The sequence below is a fragment of the Amblyraja radiata genome, chromosome 24 (genome assembly GCF_010909765.2).
Source record: "Amblyraja radiata isolate CabotCenter1 chromosome 24, sAmbRad1.1.pri, whole genome shotgun sequence".
NCBI lineage: Eukaryota > Metazoa > Chordata > Chondrichthyes > Rajiformes > Rajidae > Amblyraja > Amblyraja radiata.
In genome coordinates this window covers 37,900,545-37,921,595 of record NC_045979.1, presented here as the reverse complement: position 1 = coordinate 37,921,595, position 21,051 = coordinate 37,900,545, and the positions used below count along the sequence as shown (strand labels likewise).

General features: G+C 49.0%; 1 protein-coding gene across 1 annotated transcript in view; it reads right to left on the bottom strand.

Annotated features, from left to right (window-relative positions):
• Window positions 1-15,764: 15,764 nt before the first annotated feature.
• The window catches only part of mapkapk2 (MAPK activated protein kinase 2), an 80,391-nt gene continuing 75,104 nt past the window's right edge, over window positions 15,765-21,051 (bottom strand). The window contains exon 11 of the mRNA XM_033042962.1: window positions 15,765-15,805. The gene's annotated coding sequence lies outside the window, so the exon portion shown is untranslated. The remainder of the gene's footprint in view (window positions 15,806-21,051) is intronic.

The following is a 21,051-nucleotide window of genomic DNA, read 5'->3' as shown; positions in this document are numbered from 1 at the left end:
AATATGATCATGGCTGATCATTCACAATCAGTACCCCGTTCCTGCCTTCTCCCCATATCCCCTGACTCCATTATCTTTAAGAGCCCTATCTAGCTCTTTCTTGAAAGTATCCGGAGAACCGGCCTCCACCGCCCTCTGAGGCAGAGGATTCCACAGACTCACCACTCTCTGTGAGAAAAAGTGTTTCCTCATCTCCGTTTTAAATGGCTTACTCCTTATTCTTAAACTGTGGCCCCTGGTTCTGGACTCCCCCAACATCGGGAACATGTTTCCTGCCTCTAGCGTGTCCAAACCCTTAATAATCTTATATGTTTCAATAGAAAAGCTGCCTGCAGGGTCAGGAGCTAACATTTCACATCAGTATAAAGTGTAAGACTCTTGTGTGCAGTGGAGTCTTTAGTGTTTACCGTCTTGTCTTTGGACAAGACTGTCAAAACTCTCCCAGTTGACACGTTGAATACTTCAGCACAGGAAGGAACTGCAGGTGGCTATTTACACCAAAGATAGACACAAAATGCTGGAGTAACTCAGTGGGACAGGCAGCGTCTCTGGAGAGAAGGGATGGGTGACCCTTCTTCAGGCTGGTCCCGACTCGAAACGTCACCCATTCCTTCTCTCCAGAGACGCTGCACGTCCCGCTGAGTTACTCCAGCACTTAGTGTCTACTTCAGTACAATGATGTATTAATCTTTTGAAAGCTTTTGTGTCTATTCGACGAATCTGGAATTTGTCAGAGTTACATACATTCTGTCTGGGAGTGCGAGAATGCAGGGGGAGGCATTACCTTCACTCACTGAGACAAAGCAATGACTGAGAATTGAATGTATGTCAATGTTCACAAGCATACCTCAGCATGTAGATATTGCAAAGTGAGTCCCGCTCATGGCAGCTTATCATGAGATATCTAACCTCAGTATTAAATGTTTAACTGTACAATGTAGCATTGACCTTTCAGCTATTCAGCCCTGAATTCCTCCCGTGCCAGACCTCCATGAATTGCAAGTTGGTGGAAGTTGAATTAGGATGTAAAGAAAATCCTAGTATTTGTTATATGTGGGAAAGACCTGCAGATGCTGGTTTAAACCGAAGACAGACACACAAAAAAGCTGGAGTAACTCAGCAGGACAGGCAGCATCTCTGGAGAAGGTTCTTGACCCGAAACGTCACCCAATTCTTTTCTCCAGAGATGCTGCCTGTCCCGCTGAGTTTCTCCAGCGTTTGGTGTCTGTATCCAATATTTGTTACATCAAGTTAAGATAAATGTTACATTTATCATTTCATACTTTGGAGGGAATTTATCAATGGCTTGAAAGTGTCAAAATCGTACATATTCCTGCTTGTTTTTAGTATTAAGTGATAACACACTCATTTACCTCAGCCCATGTGTCGAGTGTGAGTATGAATTTTAATGTATGTGATTACACTGTTTCAATAAACAAATATTCAAATCCACTTTTATCCAGCTGTTGTTTTCTTAAAGAATTAGAATCAGGCGCGGCACGATGGCGCAGCGGGTAGAGCTGCTGCCTCACAGCGCCAGAGACCCTAGTTCCACCCCGACTACGGGTGCTGTCTGTACGGAGTTTGCACGTTCTCCCCGCGATCGCGTGCGTTTCCTCCCACACTCCAAAGACGTACAGATTTGTAGGTTAATTGGCTTGGAATAAATGTAAATTGTCCCCAGTGTGTGTAGGATAGTGTTAGTGTGCGGGGATCGCTGGTCGGCATGGACTCGATGGGCCGAAGGGCCTGTTTCCGCGCTGTATCTCTAAACTAAACTAAAACTAAACTTGCATATGTGACGTTTTGCAAGACCCTTCTTCACTGTACATAGGTACCTGTGACAACAAAGTACCATTGAACCCGAAACGTCACCTATCCATGTTCTCCACAGATGCTGCCTGACCCGCTGAGTTACTCCAGCACTCTGTGAAACGTCACCTATCCATGTTCTCCACAGATGCTGCCTGACCCGCTGAGTTATGGTGCAGCAGCATCTATGGAGCTAAGGAAATAGGCAACGTTTCGGGCCGAAACCCTTCTGGAAATAGGCAACGTTTCGGGCCGAAACCCTTCCGGGTTTCAGCCCGAAACGTTGCCTATTTCCTTAGCTCCATAGATGCTGCTGCACCCGCTGAGTTACTCCAGCACTCTGTGAAACGTCACCTATCCATGTCCTCCACAGATGCTGCCTGACCCGCTGAGTTTCTCCAGCACTCTGTGAAACGTCACCTATCCATGTTCCCCACAGATGCTGCCTGACCCACTGAGTTACTCCAGCACTCTGTCCTTTTCTATGTTAAGCAGCATCTGCAGTTCCTTGTTTCCACTACTTCCGCTTCATTGGGGGAAGCTGTCTGCTTTGGTGAAGTAGTTCCTTGTTCCTGCGCCTGACATCTTCATGCGTGTTGTGGACATTCCAGCTCTTGCGATATGGACCCTATTGCCACACGGGCCGTGACAGTTGGCCATGGTCTTACGACAAGCCCTCCCCCCCCCCCCCCCCCCCCCCCGCCCACACTGACTTCCTCTGCACTCTGCTCTGACCGTTACTGTAAAGCCAGTTTATCAACTAGAATCTTTCTTCAGCTTAATGCAGCATCTGCAGTTGCTACACATGCTGCCTGTCCCGCTGAGTTACTCCAGCATTTTGTGTCTCTCTTCATTCTTAGTTTAGTTTAGTTTAGTTTAGAGATACAACGCAGACTCAGGCCCTTCGGCCCACCGGGTCCGTGCCAACCAGCGATCCCCGCACACTAACACTATCCTACACACACACACTAGGGACAATTTACACTTACACCAAGCCAATTAACCTACAAACCCGCACGCCTTTGGAGTGTGGGAGGAAACCGGAGATCCCGGAGAAAACCCACGCGGGTCACGGGGAGAACGTGCAGACTCCGTACAGACAGCACCCTGTAGTCGGGATCAAACCCGGGTCTCCGGTGCTGCAAGCGCTGTAAGGTAGCAGCTCTACCGCTGCGCCACCACGACCATTCCTTTGTCAGGGAGCATGCTCGCATGTTGACGGAGGTCGGGATCAGAGACCAGACTAACCCTGGTGACAAAGAGCAACTTAGCCCCAGGTTTCCAGCAGCACTACCCGCTGCATCACCGCACCCTCCAGTCAGTTTTGTACGTTACACTCAGCTTACGTTTACGCTTAATTTAGTTTCGTTTAAAAGCACAGCATGGAAACAGACCATTCGGCCCATCAAGTCTTGTCGGTTTTGTAAGTTAGGGTGAGTTCAGTTTATCGACAATAGACAATAGGTGCAGGAGTAGAGGCCATTCGGCCCTTCCAGCCAGCACCGCCATTCAATGTGATCATGGCTGATCATCCACAATCAGTACCCCGTTCCTGCCTTCTCCCCATATCCCCTGACTCTGCTATTTTTAAGAGCCCTATCTAGCTCTCTCTTGAAAGCATCCAGAGAACCAGCCTCCACCGCCCTCTGAGGCAGAGAATTCCATAGACTCACAACTCTCTGTGTGAAAAAATTTAGTTTATATTACATTAGTTTAGTTTAGTTTAAAAGCACAGCATGGAAACAGGCCCTTCGGCCCACCTAGTCCGTGCCAACCAACAATCTCCATACATGCACTACCCCATGTCTTTGGAGTGTGGGAGGAAACCGGAGCACCCGGAAAAAACCCACACAGGTCACGGGGAGAACGTGCAAACTCCGTACAGACAGCACCCGCAGTCAGGATGGAACCCGGGTGTGTGGCGCTGTGAGGCAGCAGCTCTACCCGCTGCACCACCACCGTGCCGCACTCATATTTGGGCAATGGTTCTCTAATTTGGAGATTGTTCTCCAATCGTTTCAGAAACGTTTGTAAACATTTAGACGTGTTCATGGATCGGACTGGTTCAGAGGGGTGGGTGTACGGAACGAGCTGCCGCAGGAGGTAGTTGAGGCTCGTACAAATCACAGCATTTAAAAGGCATTTGGACAGGTACTTGGATCGGACAGGTTTGGAGGGATATGGACCAAGCACAGGCAGGTGGGACTAGTATAGCTGGGACATGTTGGCCGGTGTGGGCTAGATGGGCTGAAGGGCCTGTTTTCGCGCTGTATCAATCTATGAGTTGTGTAGCTGGAACATGTTGGCCGGTGTGGGCTAGATGGGCTGAAGGGCCTGTTTCCGCCATGTATCACTCTATGACTCAATGACTAGTGCAGCTGGGACATGTTGGCCAGTGTGGGCTAGATGGGCTGAAGGGCCTGTTTTCGCGCTGTATCAATCTATGACTAGTGTAGCTGGGACATGTTGGTCAGTGTGGGCTAGATGGGCCGAAGGGCCTGTTTCCATGCTGTATCACTCTATGAGTTGTGTAGCTGGGACATGTTGGCCGGTGTGGGCTAGATGGGCTGAAGGGCCTGTTTTCGCCATGTATCACTCTATGACTCAATGACTAGTGTAGCTGGGACATGTTGGCCGGTGTGGGCTAGATGGGCCGAAGGGCCTGTTTCCGCCCTGTATCACTCCATGACTATTCATTCCTCTAAAGTCATCACTCACACCGCTCACTTGGTGATAATCACAGGACGAGATCCTTGCACAAACCAGTGGTTCTGTTGGCACCAAACATCAACCAGTACAGTTCAACACAACGCCAGAGTTTGCAGAGAACTTCAGCAAGAGTTGTAGCATCCAGCGGCGCTACAGAAATGCAGAATCATCCGTCTGTAACACAGATAGGAGGACTCTATCTAACTTCTACAGGTGCACAGTAGAGAGCATGCTGACCGGTTGCATCGTGGCTTGGTTCGGCAACTTGAGCGCCCTGGAGAGGAAGAGACTACAAAAAGTAGTAAACTCTGCCCAGTCCATCATCGGCTCTGACCTTCCTTCCATCGAGGGGATTTATCGCAGTCGCTGCCTCAAAAAGGCTGGCAGTATCATCAAAGACCCACACCATCCTGGCCACACACTCATCTCCCTGCTACCTTCAGGTAGAAGGTACAGGAGCCTGAAGACTGCAATGACCAGGTTCAGGAATAGCTACTTCCCCACAGCCATCAGGCTATTAAACCTGGCTCGGACAAAACTCTGAACATTAGTGGCCCATTATCTGTTATTTGCACTTTATCAGTTTATTTATTCATGTGTGTATATATTTATATTATGGTATATGGACGCACTGATCAGTTTTGTAGTCAATGCCTACTATGTTCTGTGTGCTTAAGCAAAGCAAGAATTTCATTGTCCTATACAGGGACACATGACAATAAACTCTCTTGACTTGACGAACAGCTCAACTACAAACTGATGTCAAATACTTTCTATTTAAGAAGGAACTACAGATGCTGGAAAAATCGAAGGTAGACAAAAATACTGGAGAAACTCAGCGGGTGAGGCAGCATCTATGGAGCGAAGGAATAGGCGACGTTTCGGGTCGAGAATCGGAAGGGTGAGGCAGCATCTATGGAGCGAAGGAATAGGCGACGTTTCGGGTCGAGACGCGGAAGGGTGAGGCAGCATCTATGGAGTGAAGGAATAGGCGACGTTTCGGGTCAAGAATCGGAAGGGTGAGGCAGCATCTATGGAGCGAAGGAATAGGCGACGTTTCGGGTCGAGAATCGGAAGGGTGAGGCAGCATCTATGGAGTGAAGGAATAGGCGACGTTTCGGGTCGAGAATCGGAAGGGTGAGGCAGCATCTATGGAGCGAAGGAATAGGCGACGTTTCTGGTCGAGACCCTTCCGGGTCTCGACCCGAAACGTCACCTATTCCTTCACTCCATAGATGCTGCCTCACCCGCTGAGTTTCTCCAGCATTTTTGTCTACCTTCAAACACTTTCTGATAGTTTGCACGACCCGCTCCAACTCGAAACTAAACCTTCCATCACAATTATTTTTAGTAACCAGGAAGTCGGTGCGTATTTTTTCTGATTTGACTGAAAACAATTGTGACAAACATGTGCGCTGGGATTTTTTAAAACCTTGTTATTTTGCGATATTTTCCACTGTTGAGAATGCAATTGCCCCCAACCAAAACGGGGGGGGAGCGTTGGAATTATTCATCTTCACCACACTACACTATTGAGACGGGCGTATGCAATCAACATCAAAGCCGACATCTCTGGCTCACCTCCCACCTACAGAAACACGATCAAAGTGGCTGGCAATTCTATACACTTTGTGTCGTACTGACAAAAGTCGACCGATATTACTTTTTGCAACAGATTGTGGACTTTTAGAAACATAGAAACATAGAAAATAGGTGCAGGAGGAGGCCATTCGGCCCTTCGAGCCAGCACCGCCATTCATTATGATCATGGCTGATCGTCCCCTATCAATAACCCGTGCCTGCCTTCTCCCCATATCCCTTGACTCCACTAGCCCCTAGAGCTTTATCTAACTCTCTCTTAAATCCATCCAGTGACTTGGCCTCCACTGCCCTCTGTGGCAGGGAATGCCACAAATTCACAACTCTCCGGGTGAAAAAGTTTTTTCTCACCTCAGTCTTAAATGGCCTCCCCTTTGTTCTAAGACTGTGGCCCCTGGTTCTGGACTCGCCCAACATTGGGAACATTTTTCCTGCATCTAGCTTGTCCAGTCCTTTTATAATTTTATATGTTTCTATAAGATACCCCTCATCCTTCTAAACACTAGTGAATACAAGCCTAGTCTTTTCAATCTTTCCTCATATGACAGTCCCGACATCCCAGGGATCAATCTCGTGAACCTACGCTGCACTGCCTCAATCACAAGGATGTCCTTCCTCAAATTAGGAGACCAAAACTGTACACAATACTCCAGATGTGGTCTCATCAGAGCCCTATACAACTGCAGAAGAACCTATCCTGAAATCCTCTTGTTATGAAGGCCAACATTCCATTAGCTTTCTTCCTTAGTGATTATAAATCTTCAATGACAGATATCTCGGGTTCAGAGAGTAGCCTCAGTGTCCTGGGACAAGCCATGTCCACGCGTTGAGCTGCTGCCTCAATGCGCCAGAGATCCAGGTTCGATCCCGAACTCGGGTGCTGCCCGTGTGGAGTTTGCACGTTCTCCTTGTGACCGGGCGGGTTTCCTCCGGGTGCTCCGGTTTCCTCCCACATCCCAAAGACGTGCGGGTTTGCAGGTTAATCGGCCCCTCTGTAAATTGTCCCCTAGTGTGTAGGGAGTGGGTGAGAAAGTGGGATAGTATAGAACTGGTGTGTACTCTGCCTCAGTGGGCGGTGGAGGCAGGTTCTCTGGACACTTTCAAGAGAGAGCTAGATAGGACTCTTAAAAATAGAGGAGTCAGGGGATATGGGGAGAAGGCAGGAATGGGGTACTGATTGGGGATGATCAGCCATGATCACATTGAATGGCGGTGCTGGCTCGAAGGGCCAAATGGCCTACTCCTGCACCTATTGTCTATTGTCTGTAATATCCATTGACTTGGCCTCCATACACACACACACACACACACACACACACACAGACGCACACTCTCACACACACACACACACACACACACACACACACACACACACACACACACACACACACACACTCTCACACACAGGTGCACACACACATACACACACACACACACACACACACACACACACACACACACACTCTCACACACAGGTATCACACACACACACACACACACACACACACACACACACACACACACACACACACTCACACACAGGTGCACACACACATACACACACACACACACACACACACACACACACACACACACACACACACACACACACACACACACATACACACACACACACACTCACACACAGGTGCACACACACATACACACACACACACTCACACACAGGTGCACACACACATACACATACACACACACACACACACACACATATACACACACACACATACACACACACACAGGTGCACACACACACACACGCACACAAGCGCACACACACACACACACACACACACACAAGCACACACACACACACACACACACACACACACACACACACACACACACACACACACACTGACAGACATTAGGTGTGTGATGTGAGGCTGTGTAGGGTGGGCGTTTGTGGGAAACTCCTGGCCACAGCTACACAGATTACAGAGACAATGCCACAGACCGACAGACAGACAGAGAGACAGACAGACACCGCCTCATTCTTTCCTACACTTGTTTGGCAGCTTTGTTGTTTGTAACAGTCTGGCATCTAGAAGAAAGTTCGCTGGCAGTCCCCACCCCACACTGGCACGAGGGGGGGGGACCTGACCAGTCAACGGCCAATAGAGTCTGTAGGAAGGAACTGCAGGTGCCAGTTTACACTGAAGATAAACACAAAGTGCTGGAGTAACTCGGCGGGGCAGGCAGCATCTCTGGAGGGAAAGAATGGGAGACGTTTCAGGTCGAGACCCTTCTTCAGACCCAATAGCGAACTGTAGGTGTGGAGAGGATGTTTCCACTCGTGGGATAGTCTAGGACCAGAGGGCATGGGGTTTGCTGGGCTGAAGGGCCTGTCGCTGGGCTGTCTGATGGGGGAGGGAGGGAGCGGGGAGGTGAGGAAGATTCATTCTCCGAAACCCATTTGTGATCTTACACACCTCCATAAAGTCCCAGCCTTGGAGTAACTCAACGAGTCAGGCAGCATCTGTGGAGAACATGGATAGGTGACGTTTCACAGAGTGCTGGAGAAACTCAGCGGGTGCAGCAGCATCTATGGAGCTAAGGAAATAGGCAACGTTTCGGGCCGAAACGTTGCCTATTTCCAGAAGGGTTTCATAGAAACATAGAAACATAGAAATTAGGTGCAGGAGTAGGCCATTCGGCCCTTCGAGCCTGCACCACCATTCAATATGATCATGGCTGATCATCCAACTCAGTATCCCGTACCTGCCTTCTCTCCATACCCTCTGATCCCCTTAGCCACAAGGGCCACATCTAACTCCCTCTTAAATATAGCCAATGAACTGGCCTCGACTACCCTCTGTGGCAGGGAGTTCCAAAGATTCACCACTCTCTGTGTGAAAAAAGTTCTTCTCATCTCGGTTTTAAAGGATTTCCCCCTTATCCTTAAGCTGTGACCCCTTGTCCTGGACTTCCCCAACATCGGGAGCAATCTTCCTGCATCTAGCCTGTCCAACCCCTTAAGAATTTTGTAAGTTTCTATAAGATCCCCTCTCAATCTCCTAAATTCTAGAGAGTATAAACCAAGTCTATCCAGTCTTTCTTCATAAGACAGTCCTGACATCCCAGGAATCAGTCTGGTGAACCTTCTCTGCACTCCCTCTATGGCAATAATGTCCTTCCTCAGATTTGGAGACCAAAACTGTACGCAATACTCCAGGTGTGGTCTCACCAAGACCCTGTACAACTGCAGTAGAACCTCCCTGCTCCTATACTCAAATCCTTTTGCTATGAAAGCTAACATACCATTCGCTTTCTTCACTGCCTGCTGCACCTGCATGCCCACTTTCAATGACTGGTGTACCATGACACCCAGGTCTCGCTGCATCTCCCCTTTTCCTAGTCGGCCACCATTTAGATAATAGTCTGCTTTCCTGTTTTTGCCACCAAAATGGATAACCTCACATTTATCCACATTATACTGCATCTGCCAAACATTTGCCCACTCACCCAGCCTATCCAAGTCACCTTGCAGTCTCCTAGCATCCTCCTCACAGCTAACACTGCCCCCCAGCTTAGTGTCATCCGCAAACTTGGAGATATTGCCTTCAATTCCCTCATCCAGATCATTAATACATATTGTAAATAGCTGGGGTCCCAGCACTGAGCCTTGCGGTACCCCACTAGTCACTGCCTGCCATTGTGAAAAGGACCCGTTTACTCCTACTCTTTGCTTCCTGTTTGCCAGCCAGTTCTCTATCCACATCAATACTGAACCCCCAATGCCGTGTGCTTTAAGTTTGTAAACTAATCTCTTATGTGGGACCTTGTCGAAAGCCTTCTGGAAGTCCAGATACACCACATCCACTGGTTCTCCCCTATCCACGCTACTAGTTACATCCTCGAAAAATTCTATAAGATTCGTCAGACATGATTTACCTTTTGTAAATCCATGCTGACTTTGTCCAATGATTTCACCACTTTCCAAATGTGCTGCTATCCCATCTTTAATAACTGACTCTAGCAGTTTCCCCACTACCGATGTTAGACTAACTGGTCTGTAATTCCCCGTTTTCTCTCTCCCTCCCTTCTTAAAAAGTGGGGTTACGTTTGCTACCCGCCAATCCTCAGGAACTACTCCAGAATCTAAAGAGTTTTGAAAGATTATTACTAATGCATCCACTATTTCTGGAGCTACTTCCTTAAGTACTCTGGGATGCAGCCTATCTGGCCCTGGGGATTTATCGGCCTTTAATCCATTTAATTTACCCAACACCACTTCCCGGCTAACCTGGATTTCACTCAATTCCTCCAACTCCTTTGACCCGCAGTCCCCTGCTATTTCCGGCAGATTATTTATGTCTTCCTTAGTGAAGACGGAACCAAAGTAGTTATTCAATTGGTCCGCCATATCCTTGTTCCCCATGATCAACTCACCCGTTTCTGACTGCAAGGGACCTACATTTGTTTTAACTAATCTCTTTCTTTTCACATATCTATAAAAACTTTTGCAGTCAGTTTTTATGTTCCCTGCCAGTTTTCTTTCATAATCTATTTTTCCTTTCCTAATTAAGCCCTTTGTCCTCCTCTGCTGGTCTCTGAATTTCTCCCAGTCCTCCGGTATGCTGCTTTTTCTGGCTAATTTGTACGCATCATCCTTCGCTTTGATACTATCCCTGATTTCCCTTGTTATCCACGGATGCACTACCTTCCCTGATTTATTCTTTTGCCAAACTGGGCCCGAAACGTTGCCTATTTCCTTAGCTCCATAGATGCTGCTGCACCATAACTCAGCGGGTCAGGCAGCATCTGTGGAGAACATGGATAGGTGACGTTTCACAGAGTGCTGGAGTAACTCAGTGGGTCAGGCAGCATCTGTGGAGATCATGGATAGGTGACGTTTCGAGTCGCGACCCTTCTTCAGACATCTATCTACAATGTCTCCACACTACCTCCCACTCTGGTGTCATCTGCAAACCCATTAATCATTAATTATTCTCACACCTTCTCCTCTAAAGCGTTGATCTTGATGACAAATGATGACTGTTCAGCAATGAGGAGGTTCGAGAGCATAAAAACGTGGCAGCAGTTGGACAAATGATCTAGGTGTGTGATGAACGGGGCTATAAAGTAGGTTGGGGGCTAATCAGAGACTACGGGTGCTGTCTGTGCGGAGTTTGCATGTACTCACCTTGATCTGCGTGGGTTTTCTCCGCGTGCTCCGATTTCCTCCCACGCTCCAGGGACGTGCGGGTTTGATTCGGCATATATATACATTTCCCCCAGTGTGTGTAGGACAGTGTTGGTGTGCGGGGATCGCTGGTCGGTGCGGACTCGGTGGGCCGAAGGGCCTGTTTCTGTGCTGTATCTCTAAACTAAACTAAACAAAAAGGAAACAAGCTCATTCGGGCAAAGGCAGGCGATAGACACTGACAGGATCTCAGCCAAGGAAGATATGGTTGGGATTCAGGGTCGATAGAGAGGAGATAGAACGGATCCAGGAAGCTAAGGGACCCTCACTGCATAAACCAGCTGTAGATCAAATCTCTGGGTGAAGGAGGGTCCCAACTTGAAACGTCACCTATCCATGTTCTCCACAGATGCTGCCTGACCCGCTGAGTTATGGTGCAGCAGCATCTATGGAGCGAAGGAAATAGGCAACGTTTCGGGCCGAAACCCTTCTGGAAATAGGCAACGTTTCGGGCCGAAACCCTTCCGGGTTTCAGCCCGAAACGTTGCCTATTTCCTTAGCTCCATAGATGCTGCTGCACCCGCTGAGTTTCTCCAGCACTCTGTGAAACGTCACCTATCCATGTTCTCCACAGATGCTGCCTGACCCACTGAGTTACTCCAGCACTCTGTGCCTGTTTCAGGTCAGATCTCTGCCAGGTTCCTGAGGGATGTCATGGAAGGAATGGCAGAAGGCAGGAACGGGGTACTGATTGTGGATGATCAGCCATGATCACATTGAATGGCGGTGCTGGCTCGATGGGCTAAATAGCCTACTCGTGCACCTATTGTCTATTGTCTATTGTCTAATGGAAGAGGAGCTGGCCAAAATCTGGTAAATACTATCCCATGTATCGAGAGACTATGGGGTGCGGGACAAGGATGGGGATCTGTCATTCTGTGCCACTTTTTTGTGAAACCCCCCCCCCCCCCCCCCCCAGGCGAGTGCAAAACAGTCAACCTCACTCCAGAGTGGAAAAACCTTGACATTGGGTACAGAGGTTGCAGTCAGTCATTCTGGACAGGTGTGGGTTGATGAGTGAAAGCCCACACGGACTTGTCGAAAGCAGATTATGTCTCGCTAACCCGATAGCAATTGTTAATGACGTATGAGAGATCTAACAAGGGAAACAAGACGTTCCTAAAGGCGTTCGGTAAAGTAACGCACCACTTGGGTGAAGACTGAAGACCAAGGAATACCATCGGTGGAAAATGGGCAAACTGCCAGAGAACTCACTCACCCTGTGGGAAGGAACCGCAGGTGCAGGTTTAAACCGAAGATAGACACAAAATGCTGGAGTAACTCAGCGGGTCAGGCAGCGTCTCTGGAAACATAGAAAATAGGTGCAGGAGTAGGCCATTCGGCCCTTCGAGCCTGCACCGCCATTCAATGTGATCATGGCTGATCATCCAACTCAGTATCCTGTACCTGCCTTCTCTCCATACCCCTGATCCCTTTAGCCACAAGGGCCACATCTAACTCCCTCTTAAATATAGCCAATGAACTGGCCTCAACTACCTTCTGTGGCAGAGAATTCCACAGATTCACCACTCTCTGTGTGAAAAAAAATGTTCTCATCTCAGTCCTAAAAGACCTCCCCCTTATCCTTAAACTGTGACCCCTTGTTCTGGACATCACCAACATTGGGAACAATCTTCTTGCATCTAGCCTGTCCAACCCCTTAAGAATTTTGTACGTTTTTATAAGATCCCCCCTCAATCTTCTAAATACCAGCGAGTACAAGCCGAGTCTATCCAGTCTTTCTTCATATGAAAACCCTGACATCCCAGGAATCATAGAAACATAGAAACATAGAAATTAGGTGCAGGAGTAGGCCATTCGGTCCTTCGAGCCTGCACTGCCATTCAATATGATCATGGCTGATCATCCAACTCAGTATCCCGTACCTGCCTTCTCTCCATACCCTCTGATCCCCTTAGCCACAAGGGCCACATCTAACTCCCTCTTAAATATAGCCAATGAACTGGCCTTGACTACCCTCTGTGGCAGAGAGTTCCAGAGATTCACCACTCTCTGTGCCCCAGGAATCAGTCTGGTGAACCTTCTCTGTACTCCCTTTATGGCAAGAATGTCTTTCCTCAGATTAGGAGACCAAAACTGTACGCAATACTTCAGGTGTGGTCTCACCAAGGCCCTGTACAAGTGGGTGACGTTTCGGGTCGAGACACTTCTTCAGAAGTAGTTTTTTTTAAATCAAAAATATTTATTCCAATGTTAAAATAGTATTTTAAGTCGAGACTTAAAACTCATCTTTACTCTCAAGCCTTTCTTGACGTCCTCTGAGGGAGGGCTACATGTATGTAGTGATGTATGTACTTAATCTATGAACCACTGTTGTATAACGTTAGTACCTCCACCAATGTAAAGCACTTTGGCCAACGAGAGTTGTTTTTTAAATGTGCTATAGAAATAAAAGTGACTTGACATCAACACAATAAAACAAAGCAGAACCCACCAGCACAGTACACGACAAATCAAATATACTGTCAACTACTAGATAACTAGATTACAATGTTTAAGAAGGAACTGCAGATGCTGGAAAATCGAAGGTAGACAAAAATGCTGGAGTAACTCAGCGGGTGCAGCAGCATCTATGGAGCGAAGGAAATAGGCAACGTTTCGGGCCGAAACCCTTCTTCATATTGACTTCTCTAACTTCAAGTAGCCCTTGCTTTCCCTCTCACTCCATCCCCTCCCCCATCCTAGTGGTCCTCCTGATTAAATATTACTGATTGTTTTCCTCGTTGTCACCTTCCCCTCAGCCAACAATGATCCAGTCCACATTTTCCTTGGCCATCGTCTCCTTTGACCTCTCGTTTTCACACCTAACCCTTCCATATCTCTCGTTTCCCTCTCCCCCGACTCCCAGACTGAAGAAGTGTCTGGACCGGAAACGTCACCTATCCATGTTCTCCACAGATGCTGCCTGACCCGCTGTGTTATGGTGCAGCAGCATCTATGGAGCTAAGGAAATAGGCAACGTTTCGGGCCGATGCTGCTGCACCCGCTGAGTTACTCCAGCACTCTGTGAAACGTCACCTATCCATGTTCTCCACAGATGCTGCCTGACCCGCTGAGTTACTCCAGCACTCTGTGAAACGTCACCTATCCATGTTCTCCACAGATGCTGCCTGACCCGCTGAGTTACTCCAGCACTCTGTGTCTGTCAAGTAGTGGCGAGAGATTGTTTCTCAAACAGGAATGTAACGGAGGTACAGTGAGATTCTTTGCTTGTATAAGCAAGGTATGCAAATAGTCACCACATAAAGGGCATTAACAACGTTACCAAGTACTCCTGCCGGTTCCTCCTTTATTATCTCCCCCCCCCCCTTCCTCCATCCCCTCCCCACACCAGGTCCTCCAATGTTCACCCCCCCTTCCCCTCCAACCCTCATGGTTGGTCCCCCTACCCCCTCATTGACCACCAACCGTGGGCCAACTTGCAAGGCTCCCACTGGCCAACAAGGCTCCCACTGACCAACGAGGCTCCCATTGTCCAACGAGGCTCCCACTGACCCTCGAGGCTCCGTCGACCCAGGCAATCTTCGCCGCCCGGCTTGTCCGCTGTCTCTCGGGAGGGATGGACAGCAGAGTTCCCCGGTCGTTCATCCGCAATAACCGGAGTGACTGTTACTTGGCCGATACGGCCCCAGTTTCCAGATCTGCACTGGACACAAAACCCAGAGGGTGAAGTGTTTGAGGCGGCACGGTGGTGCAGCGGGTAGAGCTGCTGCCTCACAGAGCCCAGAGGCCTAGGTTCGATCCTGACTACGGGTGCTGTCTATACGGAGTTTGCACGTTCTCCCCGTGACCTGCGTGGGTTTTCTCCGGGTGCTCCGGTTTCCTCCCACACTCCCACAATGACGTGCAGGTTCGTAGGTTAATTGGCTTTGGTAAAAATTGTAAATTGTACCTAGTGTGTGTAGGCTGGTCGCTGGGAATCGCTGGTCGGCACGGACTCGGTGGGCCGAAGGGCCTGTTTCCACGCTGTATCTCTAAACTAAACTAAATTAAACTAAACTAGTGAATTGTGACGAGGACAGTCAATGCCAAGGAGGCACAAACAATGCATCGACTTCCTCAGGAGAACGAGGAAATACGGCAAGTCTCCAATGTCTCTTAGAACCTTCTACAGATGCACCACAGAGAGCAGACTGTGGGGTTGCATCACAGTTCGGTTTGGGAACAGCTCTGAGCCCAAGACCACAAGAAATTGCAGAGTTGTGGATGGAGCCCAGTCCATCACACAGACCACACTCCCCACCAGTGACTCCATCTACACTTCACGCTGCCTCAGAAAAGCAGCCAACAGAACAAAGACTTGTCCCACCCCAGTCATTTCTCCTTCTCCAATGTGTGCGTGTGAGTGTGCGTGTGAGCGTGTGCGTGTTCGTGTGCGTGTGTTTGTGCTTGTGCATGTGCGTGTGAGTGTGAGCGTGTGTGCGTGTGCGTGTGCGTGTGTGTGTGTTTCCACCACTGTGAAGCTGGGGGAATTACAGGCGTGACAAGGCCACGAGCTGATGGTAGGGGCTGTACATGTGACCTGATGTGAGGCAGTTACTGTTACACCAAGCCTCTCTGCCCTTGGCTTGCCAAAGCCACCACTTGCCTACTAAGGATGTGGTTTGAGATGAGAGCAGCTTTACAATGGAACGGGCAATCTGTCAGCTGCCAACTGGTCACATCACAGAGCAGAACCTCCATCCCCCCCACTCCCTCACTCCGAATAACACCATGGTTCCACCAAGATGCAGCACAGAACGCCACAGGAGATCCTTCTTCCCTGTGGCTATCAAACTACAACCCCTCCCCCTTCTCTCGTGGGGTAGACTGATATAGTCTATAGTTGGGTAGTTATGGTCTCCTAATTTGAGGAAGGGCATTCTTGCTATTGAGGGAGCGCAGCTTAGGTTCACCAGGTTAATTCCTGGGACTGACATATGATGAAAGAATGGATCGACTAGGCTTATATTCACTGGAATTTAGAAGGATGAGAGGATATCTTATAGAAACAGCTAACATTCTTAAGGGATCGGACAGGCTGGATGCAGGAAACATGTTCCCAATGTTGGTGGAGTCCAGAACCAGGGGTCACAGTTTAAGAATAAGGGGTCGGCCATTTAGGACTGAGACGAGGAAAAACGTTTTCACCCAGAGAGTTGTGAATCTGTGGAATTCTCTGCCATAGAAGGCAGTGGAGGCCAATTCACTGGATGTTTTCAGGAGAGAGTTAGATTTAGCTCTTAGGGCTAACGGAATCAAGGATATGGGGAGAAAGCAGGAACGGGGTACTGATTGTGTATGATCAGCCATGATCACATTGAATGGCGGTGCTGGCTCGAAGGGCCGAATGGCCTACTCCTGCACCTATTGTCTATGTTTTTATGACTCCACCACCCCCCCTCCCCAATCTCTGCACACCCCCAATCCTTTCGTCTGCTTCTTCTTGCTATGGCGTGCACAGCCTAAAGTTGTCGGACAACTTGTTCTATTTCATAGGTACACAAAATTGCTGGAGAAACTCAGCGGGTGCAGCAGCATCTATGGAGCGAAGGAAATAGGTGACGTTTCGGGCCGAAACAGTTCTGGTTTCGGCCCGAAACGTCGCCTATTTCCTTCGCTCCATAGATGCTGTTGCACCCGCTGAGTTTCTCCAGCAATTTTGTGTACCTTCGATCTTCCAGCATCTGCAGTTCCTTTTTGAACACTTGTTCTATTTCATCTTATTTGATTCTGCACGCCCGGTTGATTGCATTCTTCGAAACAGGGCGGACCACGTGAAGGTTGCAATCTCCCCCCCCCACCCCCCCCCCCCCCCACCCCCCCCCCCCCAATCCTCTCCACTCGTCACTTTAACTTCATGTATCGAGTATCTTGTGTGTTTACGACAGTTGGCAGATCAATATCTCTCCTGGGATCAATAACGTTCTATCGCATGGTATGTGCTGCATATTCTACAGCGAGCATTAAATCCTGGATTACCACTGTCGATTGTAACACCGGGCTCATTGCAGCAGTGTTGCCAGAGTGTGTAACTATCAGTGCTTAAAGGCCATCTGTGGCTTCAAGTTGCTAACTAGTCTAGTTATGAGTCAGGTGGCTGTTATGGGTGGGAGGGTGGTTCAACAGTGTTTGTCATCTTACACACACACACACACGTTCACAAGTTATAGGAGTAGAATTAGGCCATTCGGCCCATCGGGTCCACTCCGCCAATCTAGCATAACCGATCGTAGACAAAAGTGCTGGAGAAACTCAGCGGGTGCGGCAGCATCTATGGAACGAAGGAAATAGGCAACGTTTCGGGCCGAAACCCAGAAGGGTTTCGGCCCGAATCGTTGCCTATTTCCAAAAGGGTTTCGGCCCGAAATGTTGCCTATTTCCAGAAGGGTTTCAGCCCGAAACGTTGCCTATTTCCAGAAGGGTTTCGGCCCGAAACGTTGCCTATTTCCAGAAGGGTTTCAGCCCGAAACGTTGCCTATTTCCAGAAGGGTTTCGGCCCGAAACGTTGCCTATTTCCAAAAGGGTTTTCGGCCCGAAACGTTGCCTATTTCCTTCGCTCCATAGATGCTGCTGCACCCGCTGAGTTTCTCCAGCACTTTTGTCTGCCTTCGATTTTCCAGCATCTGCAGTTCCTTCTTGAACACTTTATCGTAGCTGATCTCTCCCTCCTAACCCCATTTTCCTGCCTTCCGCCCCATAACCCCCGACACCCGTTCTAATCAAGAATCTGTCTATCTCTGCCTTAGAAATATCCACTGACTTGGTCTCCACAACCGTCTATGGCAATGAGTTCCACAGATTCACCACCCTCTGACTAAAGAAGTTCCTCCTCACCTCCGTTCTAAAAGAGCGCCCTTTAATTCTGAGGCTGTGCCCTCTGGTCCTAGACTCTCCCACTAGTGGAAACATCCTCTCCACATCCACTCTATCCAGGCCTTTCACTATTCTGTACGTTTCAATGAGGTCCCCCCTCATTATTCTAAACTCCAGCGAGTACAGGCCCAGTGTGACAAACGCTCATCGTATGCTACTGACCACAGAACAATGGATTTCTTACTCTGCCACAGAAGGCAGTGGAGGCCGATTCACTGGATGTTTTCAAGGGTTAGATTTAGCTCTTAGGGCTAACGGAATCAAGGGATATGGGGAGAAAACAGGAACGGGGTACTGACTTTGGTCTGAAGAAGGGTCTCGACCCGAAATGTCCATTCCTTCTCTCCAGAGATGCTGCCTGTCCCGCTGAGTTACTCCAGCTTTTTGTATCTATCTACTGATTTTGGATGATCAGCCATGATCATATTAAATGACGGTGCTGGCTTGATGGGCTGAATGGCCTGCTTCTGCACCAGTTTCTACGTCTTGATGTCTCTATGTTTCCTTGTTTCTACTCCAGCTGTTTGTGTCCGTCCCTGAGGGGTTAAACACCTGCACCCGCGAGTTTGATGAACCCTCGTGAGAGAGACTTGTACCCCGAGTCCTGCCTCACCCGCAACAGCCCAGAATCACCGGCAGCTTCTCAGCAGCACAGCCCAGAACACGACACGTGCACCGACCAGCGACCCCCCCCCCCAACACCAGCCCACACACACAATGCACAATTCACAATTTTCACACAGAGGGTGGTGGGTGCATGGAACGAGCTGCCAGAGGAGGTAGTTGAGGCTGGGATGTACCTGTCCCAATGTTTAAGAAACAGTTAGACAGGTACATGGATAGGACAGGTTTGGAGGGATATCCCAAACGGGGCAGGTGGGACTAGTGTAGATGGGACATGTTGGCCGGTGTGGGCAAGATGGGCCGAAGGGCCTATTTCCACGCTGTATCACTCTATGACTAGTGTAGATGGGACATGTTGGCCGGTGTGGGCAAGTTGGGCCGAAGGGCCTGTTTCCACACTGTATCACTCTGTGACAATGCTGTCTTGATTCTGTGGTTGGCCTTCAGTCACAGACAGAGTCTCTGTACTTAGTTTTGTGATACTGCGCAGAAACAGGCCCTTCAGCCCACCATACATACATACATATAATCTATAGATAGACACAAAGTGCTGGAGTAACTCAGCGGGACAGGCATCATCTCTGGAGAGAAGGAATGGGTGACGTTTCTGGTCGAGACTCTTCTTCAGACTGGGAGATCTGCGGTTTCCTCTCACACTCCAAAGGCGTTTTGTTCTATCTGGGACTCTATTGACTACTGGGGCATGTAAAGCTGCAGGATGTAAGATTGTCATTGTTCTGGTGTCGTTGCAGATGACGACAGACAAAGGGACGGAGAACGCAGCCAGGACGTGGACTTAGAAATAAAATCTAACACTGGAAAATGCCCGGCAAGTCAGGCAGCATCTGTGAAGAGAAAACCCCGGCCTATCATCAAAAGAGTCGCGAGTGTTTCATCGTCATGTGTACCGAAGATTGAACAGTTAGTTCCATTCTTACCTGCAGCAGCAGCACCACAGGCCTGGAAACACAAAACACAAAACAGCAATGTTTCTCCGGGTGCTCCGGTTTCCTCCCACACTCCAGAGACCCGGGTTCGATCCTGACCATGGGTGCTGTGACCTGCGTGGGTTTTCTCCGGGGGCTCCGGTTTCCTCCCACACTCCACAAAGACGTGCAGGTTTGTCGGCTAATTGTAAATTGTCTCCTCTGTGGTGTCTTTTTAAAATAGCTGTTTTTTCCCTCCCACAAGTATGTAATATGTGATTCTGTTCCATTGTTTTGTAGTTATTTTGCACAAAGTCGGCGAGCATTGCCACTTTTCATTTCACTGCACATCCCGTATGTGTATGTGACGAATAAACTTGACTTGACTTGACTTGCACGTGTGGCGGGGATCGCTGGGCGGTGCGGACTCGATGGGCCGAAGGGCCTGTTTCCACGCTGTATCTCTAAAACTAAACTAAAATGAGGTCAGTGTTGTGTGGTGTTCAAGAGCCTGATGGTTGTTGGGAAGGGGCGGCACGGTGGTGGTGCAGCAGGTAGAGCTGCTGCCTCACAGCGCCGGAGACCCGGGTTCGATCCCGACTACGGGTGCTGTCTGTGTGGAGTTTGTACGTGCTCCCCGTGACCGCGTGGGTTTTCTCCGGGTGCTCCGGTTTACCCCCACACTCCAAAGACGTGCAGGTTTGTAGGTTAATTGACTTTGGTAAAATTGTAAATTGTCTCCTTGTGTGTGTGTGTGTGTGTGTGTGTGTGTGTGTGTGTGTGTGTGGTGTGTGTGTGTGTGTGTGTGTGGGGTAATGCTGGTGTCTGGGGTCGGCACAGACTCGATGGGCTGAAGGGCCTGTTTCTGCACTGTATCTCTAGTCTAAAGTTAAGTAAAGATGCTGCCTGGCCCGCCGAGTTCCTCCAGCATGTTGTGTTGGCCTAAAGACGGGCTCTGGGTGAATTGTGAAATATGCGAGAGGCTGTGTAATATTGGGTGATGGCCCCTGGTTTACGGAATAGCCACGGGATTGGAGGCGTTGGAACGTGCGCGAGATTCATCCCGTCGTGTGTCATCGCACGCCGGTCGACAAAGACAAAAGATGCAGCAGGTTTGAATAAATATAATTTTTTAATTGCTGAAGATGGTGTCTTTGATTACAATGCGGTACAGTCGCTGAATCTCCCAAACCGAAACGCAGAGCGCGATCGCACCTTGTGTGAGATGTGCGTGTGTGTGAGAGACGTGTGTGGAATATTCACGGCAGACATTTCACACAG